The following is a 9,503-nucleotide window of genomic DNA, read 5'->3' on the forward strand; positions in this document are numbered from 1 at the left end:
CAAAATGTTCATGTTTTTGACAAAATGTTTGGCAAATTCAAAATTTCTTTGATTTCCTAGAAAAACATGCGTTTGTGAAAATTGTTCATACGTTCAAAAAATTGCTCAAAATTTGAAAACTTGTTCAGGATTTTGTCAAATTGTGTTAAGTCTAATACTGTCATTAGTTCTTTTAGTGTTCCACCGTGTTTCGGTCAATAGATCTCTTCGATCTTATGAGTTGGGTGGAACCGGATCTAGTAGTACAGACGGCCTCAACCCGTGGCTAAGGCCGCCGCCTCCAAAAACCCTAGCTTTCTGCCTCCCACCGGCGCCGGCGCCGGCGCCGGTCCATCCCGTCTACGATGGCCCTATGGCCATGGAGGTGGAGTGGATCTCGGCCCTTGCCGGTGGGAGGGCTCCGTTTTTAGATCTTTTTTCGAGTTTTGTTAGGGTTTGTGTCCTGCTCAGGAAGACGAGACGGTGGCGGCTCCCTGAAGATGGAATAAAGGTCTCCCCGCCTAGCCCCCGTTCCGGTGATGCGTCTTGCATCGTTGGTGGGCGTGTGGAGTTGTGTCTCCGGCGGATCTGCCTTTGGTGGATTTGCTCGGATCTGTTCGTCGTTCGTCTTCGTTCGTGTGTTTTCAGATTGGATCCTTTTGATCTACACTCTTCATCCGCGGCGATTGCTATTCTGGTGCGTTGGTTCTACGGGGCCTTAGCACGACGACTTCCCGACTGTCTACTACAACAAGGTTTGCCCGGCTCCAGCGATAGAGGGGCGATGACAGCTGCGCGCCTTCGGCTCGCTTCAGTGCTTGTAGTCGTCGCTAGGTGGTCTACGGATCTGGATGTAATTTTTATTATTTCTAGTGTTCGTTGTACTACCATGATTGAAGATGAATAGATTGAAAGTTTTTCCCGCAGAAAAAAAGATCTCTTCGATCTTAGTGGCTAGCAGCGAGCTTGCGCAATTAGGCAGTCCCGTGTCCTGCCCATCGTGCTACCCTTTTTGCGAGTTTTTCACCTTCTTAATCGCAGTCCACTGAATGGGACGGCACCCTGTGCGATGGTGAGTGTATATGCCGCGGAACCCGACAAATAAGAGGTCCCCAAAAGTTACTAAAAAAAGGAGCGCCCCAAAAACAAACTAGCCAAACATGTCGGGAGCCTCGCAATGATCAGCGTCACTTGGCACGCTCTCAGCCATTCACCACGTGTCGCGTTCTAGACGGTTCCTCTGGATTTTATTTTTTTTATTTTTCTGCACGCGTTTTCGGCTTTTTAAACAGTTTTTTTTCGACGTTTTGATTTTATCCCGGTCTTTCTTGGCATTTCGAAAATTTCCTTTTACACGAAAAAATGCGTTTTCTTTTTTTCGTTCTTTCGCAAAAGTCACGATTTTTTTCGCAAGAGGCACGGTTGTGCTTTAGCAAGAGTCACGGCCGTGCCTTTCGGAAACGGAAAAAAATACGTTTTCTGTCTTTTTTTCTTTCACGAGAGTCATGGTTTTGCTTCCGCGAGAGGTACGGTTGTGCTTTCGCGAGAGTCACGTCCGTACCTCTCGAAAAGGAAAAAAACAAAACGCGTTTTCTGTTTTTTTTCTTTCGTGAGAGTCACGGCCGTGCCTCTCCGAAAGGAAAAAAACACGTTTATTGTTTTTTTTTCTTTCGCGAGAGTCACGGTTTTGCTTCCGCGAGAGGCACGGTTGTGCTTTTGCGAGAATCACGGCCGTGCCTCTCAGAAACGAAAAAAAACGTGTTTTCTATTTTTTTCTTCGACGAGAGTCACGGTTTTGCTTCCACAAGAGGCACGGGCGTGCCTCTTTCGGAAAGGAAAAAAAACCATGCTCCCGGTTCGGTTTTTTCGCCTGGTTTTTTTATCCGGTTTTTTCATGAAAAAAATGTTCGTCAAAATCTATCAACATGGGGTCTAGTTTTGAAGATCTAGACGCGAAAAATTCAATGATGAAAACGGTTCGACATTTAGACGCACGGTTTAAAAAATAAAACGTTTTGAATAAACGAATCTACGAAAAAAGGAAAAACTCCCTAGTTGCGACAAGTGGCGTGTTGCATGTGCGTCACTTGTCTCAACCTGAAAAAGTATAATGTTCTCTGCAACGAATATTTTTTAATTAGTGATTTCGGTCAAACACATTTGGAACGCGATTGTAATCCGATTTGCGCATGATACAACACTAAACGGGTCATTCCTGGCGCACGACACGCCTTGTGTTATGCTCATCCGTTGAGGTAGGCCCACGTGCCGATACGCTATGTTCTTTTTGTAAAAAAGAATTACCAAGGTCTTTTTGCGGGATTATTATTTTTGATAAAAAATACCCCCAAATAGCCAAAAATACTGAAAAACACATGCGCCGGTTGTCACACACGCCGGCCGACCGTTTAACTTTCTTTTCTGAGAAGAGCCAACCGTTAATTAGTTGCTCTCTTAGAGCATCTCCAGCCGTTGGCTCCTCAGGGGACGCCTAAAATCACCGTCTGAAAGTGAGCCAGCGTAAAAAATGGGCATGGGCGAGTTGGTCTACAGCCGCCGGTCCCAGGGCCGCTCCAGGCGTGATTAAATAAAAAAGAAGTATAGCAAATTTCGGCACAGTTCGGCGAAGTTCGGCTAAACACGACAAATTTCGGTCAATTTGGACATATATTTGGACAAAGTTCGCCGATTTTCATTACATAGCAAATATATAATAAACCAATCTAAAAAAAACTGGCTGAACACCGCGTAGTCGCCGTCGTCGCCGCCATCCTCGTCGTCGGCCTTCTCCTCCTTGACGCGGGCGCCCCTGCTGGACCCGGCGTCGCCATGGCGGATTGGTGGCGGCGGCGGCGCGTCGTCGTCGCCGCTGTCGTCGATGACGATGACTCCTCCTTCGTCGCGGCCCCGGCGGCGCTCCGCGAAGCGCTGCTGGGCGGCGCTTTGGCGCTCCATCACCATCTTGAGGGAGTCCTGGCGTGCCCATTCAAGGGTCGCGTCATCGTCGCGCTCGACCTCGCCGTGCTCCGTCTTCACGGCGGCGAGCCCCGGCTCTGCCTTCACCGGCGTGAGCCCCGGCTCCGTCTTTGGCTTGACGAAGCGCGGAGGAGGAGCCGACGAGGAGGCGCGCCGGCCGCCCTCGTTGATGACGATGCCGACGCTGCGAGTGCGCCGGCCGAGCGACGACTCCGCCGCGGGCTCGGCCTTGACGCCGAGCAGCGCCGGAGTGCCGGAGAAGTGCGAGGAAGAGCGCGAGGAGGAGGAAGAAGAGGAGGAGCTGAACCTCCTTGGCGCCCATGGCCCGTCGCGTCGGTGGTGCGCCTGGGCGGCCGCCCTCGCCGGGGGGTACGCCAACGGCGGGTCGTTGCCGCCCTCGAGGTGCGTCAGCACGCCCTCGAGTGTGCGTCCGGGGACGCCCCACCACAGGCGGCGCCCCTCGCCGTTCTTCATGCCGCCGACCACCGCCGCGCCGTTGGTGGACGCTAGCCGCTGCTGCTGACGGCGCTCGAAGTACGCCGCCCATGCCGCATGGTTGTCGGCGGCGTACTGGGGGAGGGAGAGTTGGGCGTCGGTGAGGAAGGCACACACGACGTCGACCTCCTCAGCGAAGTACCCGGGTTTGGCCACGGTGTCGGTCAACGGGGAAATGGGCACTCCCCCGTTGCTAAGCTTCCAGCCCGTCGGCTCGGCGCGCATGTCCGGCGGCGCCGTGATGTTCGCCTGGAACAGGAGCCAAGGCTCCTGTTTGCGGAGCGAGCGGCGGCCGAAGCCGTTGGCCGCCGCCTCATCTTCGGGGAAACGCTCGGCCATCGGGAGAGGGAGGGAGAGCGAGGGCTCGACGGCGGCGCTCGGGAGAGGGGGACTCGGCGACGGCTCTCGGGAGAGGCAGAGCTCGGCGGCTAGGGCGGCTAGGGCTAGGGCTGGTGTGGCCAGAGGCGAGGGAAGCCGCCGACTTTATATAGCCGCGCCGCACCCGTGTGTACGCGTGCGAGGGAGGGGAGGCGTCGGCGCCGTCCCGTGACGCGCCGCCCGTGAGGAATCAATGGTAAGGCTGATCGGCGGCAGCCTTGCCATTGATTTCCTGCGGGAAACCGAGGCATGGGGGGAAGACGACGCGCGGTGTCGCTGACGCGGCGGGCCCGTGACTCTTTCACGCCAAAACCGCTCGCCCCGGCGTCCCCGAGCGTCTCCCAGCACGCCTGGTTCGGCTTGGGCCCGCCGACGCTAATTTCGACTCAGACCGACAAAAATCGAACTTCTAAAACGCGACTGAGCCGATTTTTCTGCGCTGGCATGAAGAAATTGCCTAAAAAGGCATTTCTAAAGGCGCAGCTGAAGATGCTCTTATACGCCGTGCTTGTATCTGGAGGGAAGGCCCCGTGGCGACATGACACGGCCCTCATATGAATGGGCCTATGTGTTTTGTGCCATGTCAGGCCTGTTTTGGAGGTCATATTTGATTAGGTCAGCTCAAAGATCTTTTATTTTCTCCTTGTAAACGTTGTGACATTACAATAAAGATGACGAGTTTGCCTAAAAAACTATGATTTTAACCATAGCAACGTACAAAAATGGGACGAAAGTCGTCTTTTTTTTAAATATTAGTACAGACACAAGCATTCATATACATGTGCATACACTCATCTCTATATGAACGCACATACGCACACCCTATCCCTATGAGTACCTCCGAAAAACTGAGCTGCCATATCATCTCAAAATTTACGAAGTCACTGTAGACATCAGGATTTGAACCCTGATGGGCTGAGGATACCACAATACCTCTAACCATCCAATCATAGATTGATTCGCGGGACGAAAGTCATCGTATGCATAGCAGTGTTCAATCTAAAATGGGATATACGTATCATATTAATTATACGCGATCTCCGAAACATAAAGAAATCTCAAATCTCCGGTATAACCGGCCGTCGCTCAGATGATCTGTCTGAACGAGAGGAGCTCGGATCTGAAACTCTGAGTGAGCATGTTCCTCAGCCTTCGACGTGCTCTGTCACCCAGCCAACGGCCGAGCTTCTGGGTTTTGGCTTGCCATGGCTAGCGTGCCCCATGCCCATGGTCTGACGACGGGGACGATAGCGCCGAGGAGGATACTCATTGCCTGCTTGCTAGGACTGCCACGGTGATACCTTTGGGTTCGTACACTAATCACCGGCAAGGCTTGCATACATTGTCACCTTTTTTTTTACCGATGTCAAGCAATCAAAGAAACGACAGTACGCTTGATAAATTTATCTTGTTACGACCTCCGCACTTACAGATACACGAAAAAACCTCGTTTACATGATCGGGTCGAAGGAGACGAGCTTGCGGACACTGCTCGACGCCCCCTCGTACACGCCCGCCTGGAATCGGCCTTTCTCGCCGGACTTGTGGAACGCGTGGAGGAAGACGCGGTAGTTAACGCCTTGAACAACCTGCTCCTCGCAGCCCCACACCTCGATGAATCGGATGCCATCGTTCGCCATCTTGACGTGCTCCGCCACTGCCCACTTCCCGAGCTCCTGCATCTTCAGGGCGTCGACGTTACAGTACTCCCATGCCTCAGGCATGGACATCGCCGTGGCGGCCATGATGATGGAGGAAATGACGATGCCGACGCCGACGACAAGGAGGAGGCTGGTCGTCATGGTTGATGGCTTGTGGTTTCTCTTGGGTGAGGGTCGATTAGCGGGGCTGCAAGATTAAGAACAATGGGATGAGTCGAGGACACTGCTGTGGCGTGGTGATGGTAAGGACAGCTGAACGGAGGGGTATAAATAGATTGGCAGGAGTCGACATGGTGGTGGAAATTAGTTGAATGTATCTCCCTTTTGTGATTTATTAGTGGTTACTGATGGGAAGGCAATATCTATCTTGTATAGTTTGGCATCCATTGATTAGTTGCATATCTATCTTAGTACTTGGTTTTGTATCAATAAATCCATGCTTATAAAGCATGCATTATGTCAACGCCCCTGACAAGCAGGACCCGCAGGGCAACGACCACTCCAGCCAACCCGCTGCCCAGCGGCCCACTCGAGTCAGGCGGCCCAGCTCGCGCACCAGCGGGCCGGAATGGACGCACTGAAGCCCACCCCATCGCTACAAGTAACGAACGGCCAGGAGAGGATCGGCATCCAGAGGATCAAGAACGAACCGGTGGCTACCACTTTCCCCTTTCCCGAATCCTAGCTACTCCGTTCTTCCTTTCGAGAGCTACGTCCCTGTAATCGATTTGTATCCGCTACTACTTCAGAGAGCAATATAGATCGATCCACTACTCCGCTCCTATCATTTGGTATCAGAGACCAAATCCTCCCACTCAATCCGCTCTGGCTCACCTCATCGAGACGAGAGGCCTGCGACAAGCACGCGAGGCCATGGATCCGAGCGTCTCGTCCTTCCTCACCCGCTTCGAGACCAAGATCGAAGCCGCGATCGACGGCCTGACCAAAGCCCAGCAGGCTACGTCGACGAAGATCGACGACCTACTCGCGTGGCGCCCCGATCTCGAGCGCCGAGTGGCGGATCTGGGCAACGCCGTCACCGCTCTGCAACGAGCAAAAGCGCCTCCACCAACCCGACCCGAGGCGGATCCGGTGCCTGAAGGCGCCGATGCGGTGATCAATCCACGAGGGCCCGATGGCCACGGCGATTTCCAGATCAAACGGGGGCCACCGGCGGCGCTCCCAGCGCTGCCGCCGCCGCTCCCGGCTAACAGTACGACCACCGATCCTGTCACTCCAGTCCTGATGTCACCGTTCGGCCACGCCAGCCAGATGCTCACCGGTCTCGGTCAGGCGCATCCCTCCATAGTTTTTCCCCAATTTTCGGGCGAGAACCCGAACTTGTGGAAAACTTTATGCGAACAGTACTTCTCCATGTTCGGGATCACACCTGCCTTTTGGGTACCCATGGCAGCACTCAATTTCACTGGGTCAGCAGCCGTGTGGTTGCAATCGATCCAAAAACATCTAGGCGAGTTCGACTGGGATTCCTTCACTACCCTCTTGGGCACTCATTTTGGCCGTGACCGCCATCAAATGCTCATACGCCAGTTCTACACCATTCGCCAAACCACATCTGTAGCTGATTATATTGAGAAATTCGAGTTGATCACCAATCATCTGAATTCTTATTCTGATTCAATGCATCCTTACTATTTTCTCACTCGTTTTGTTAAGGGACTGAGGCACGACATCCGAGCGGTGGTTATGGTACAGGGACCACCCGACCTGGACACGGCCTGCTCTCTGGCTCTGCTTCAGGAGGAAGTGGCTGACGGCGCGTTTGGTACGCTGCCAAGACCGCCAGAAGAAACACTACGGCCAGGGGTGCGACTTCCGCTGCCTCCACCACCACCACCGGCGCGTCACACCGCGCCCACAGTCGCCACCGACCGCCGTGGCACGGACGCCGCATGACTTGAGGCGTCCAAGCTCAAGACGCTCCGCAACTACAAACGAGCCCAAGGCCTCTGTTTGAAGTGCGGCGAAAAGTGGGGGCACGATCATGTGTGCCCTACCTCGGTACAACTACACGTCGTCGAAGAATTGCTCGATTTGTTCGGCATCGACAACTTCATCGACACTCAGATTCTAGCGACGAGCAGCGCCGACGACACCGTTATGGCCATCTCCATATCGCCCATAACAGGAGTAGTCTCAGCAAAGGCATTCCAATTGCGCGCGTGGATCCAAGGCCGTGAGGTGCTCCTACTGGTGGACTTAGGCAGTTCTAACTCCTTCATCGACTCCAAATTCGCCGAGTCCCTCCATGGGGTCCAACCTCTGCCGCATCCTCGGCGCGTCTGAGTCGTCGACGGCGGCGAACTGGTGTGTACATCATTTGTACCCAGTTGCGCATGGTACTCTCAAGGCCAAGAATTCTTCACCGATATGAAGCTGCTCACTGATGTCTAGTACACAACCTTCTTCTTGTAGACATTGTTGGGCCTCCAAGTGCAGAGGTTTGTAGGACAGTAGCAAATTTCCCTCAAGTGGATGACCTAAGGTTTATCAATCCGTAGGAGGCGTAGGATGAAGATGGTCTCTCTCAAGCAACCCTGCAACCAAATAACAAAGAGTCTCTTGTGTCCCCAACACACCCAATACAATGGTAAATTGTATAGGTGCACTAGTTCAGCGAAGAGATGGTGATACAAGTGGTATATGGATAGTAGATAATGGTTTTTGTAATCTAAAAATATAAAAACAGCAAGGTAACTAATGATAAAAGTGAGCGTAAATGGTATTGCAATGTGTTGAAACAAGGCCTAGGGTTCATACTTTCACTAGTGCAAGTTCCCTCAACAATACTAACATAATCGGATCACATAACTATCCCTCAACATGCAAGAAAGAGTCACTCCAAAGTCACTAATAGCGGAGAACGAACGAAGAGATTATGGTAGGGTACGAAACCACCTCAAAGTTATTCTTTCCAATCAATCCGTTGGGCTATTCCTATAAGTGTCACAAACAGCCCCAGAGTTCGTACTAGAATAACACCTTAAGACACAAATCAACCAAAACCCTAATGTCACCTAGATACTCCAATGTCACCTCAAGTATCCGTGGGTATGATTATACGATATGCGTCACACAATCTCAGATTCATCTATTCAACAACACAAAGGACCTCAAAGAGTGCTCCGAAGTTTCTACCGGAGAATCATGATGAAAACGTGTGCCAACCCCTATGCATAGGTTCATGGGCGGAACCCGCAAGTTGATCACCAAAAAATACATCAAGTGAATCACGTGGTATCCCATTGTCACCACAGATACGCACAGCAAGACATACATCAAGTGTTCTCAAATCTTTAAAGACTCAATCCGATAAGATAACTTCAAAGGGAAAACTCAATTCATTACAAGAGAGTAGAGGGGGGAGGAGAAACATAAGATCCAACTATAATAGCAAAGCTCGCGATACATCAAGATTGTACCATCTCAAGAACACGAGAGAGAGAGAGATCAAACACATAGCTACTGGTACATACCCTCAGCCCCGAGGGAGAACTACTCCCTCCTCGTCATGGAGAGCACCGGGATGATGAAGATGGCCACCGGAGAGGGATTCCCCCTCCAGCAGGGTGCCGGAACGGGTCTAGATTAGCTTTCGGTGGCTACGGAGGCTTCTGGCGGCGGAACTCCCGATCTATTGTGCTCCCCGATGTTTTTAGGGTATATGGAGATGTATAGGCGGAAGAAATACGTCAGGGGGGCCACGAGGGGCCAACGAGGGTGGAGGGCGCGCCCTAGGGGGGTGGGCACGCCCCCTACCTCGTGGCCTCCTCGAAGCTTCCTTGACGTAGACTCCAAGTCTCCCTGGTTGCTTCTGATCGAAAAATAAGTTCCATGAAGTTTCAGGTCAATTGGACTCCGTTTGATTTTCCTTTTCTTCGAAACCCTAAAACAAGGTAAAAACAGAAACTGGCACTGGGCTCTGGGTTAATAGGATAGTCCCAAAAATGATATAAAAGTGTATAATAAAGCCCATAAACATCCAAAACAGTA

This window comes from Triticum urartu, chromosome 4 (assembly GCF_003073215.2).
Source record: "Triticum urartu cultivar G1812 chromosome 4, Tu2.1, whole genome shotgun sequence".
Taxonomy (NCBI): Eukaryota; Viridiplantae; Streptophyta; class Magnoliopsida; order Poales; family Poaceae; genus Triticum; species Triticum urartu.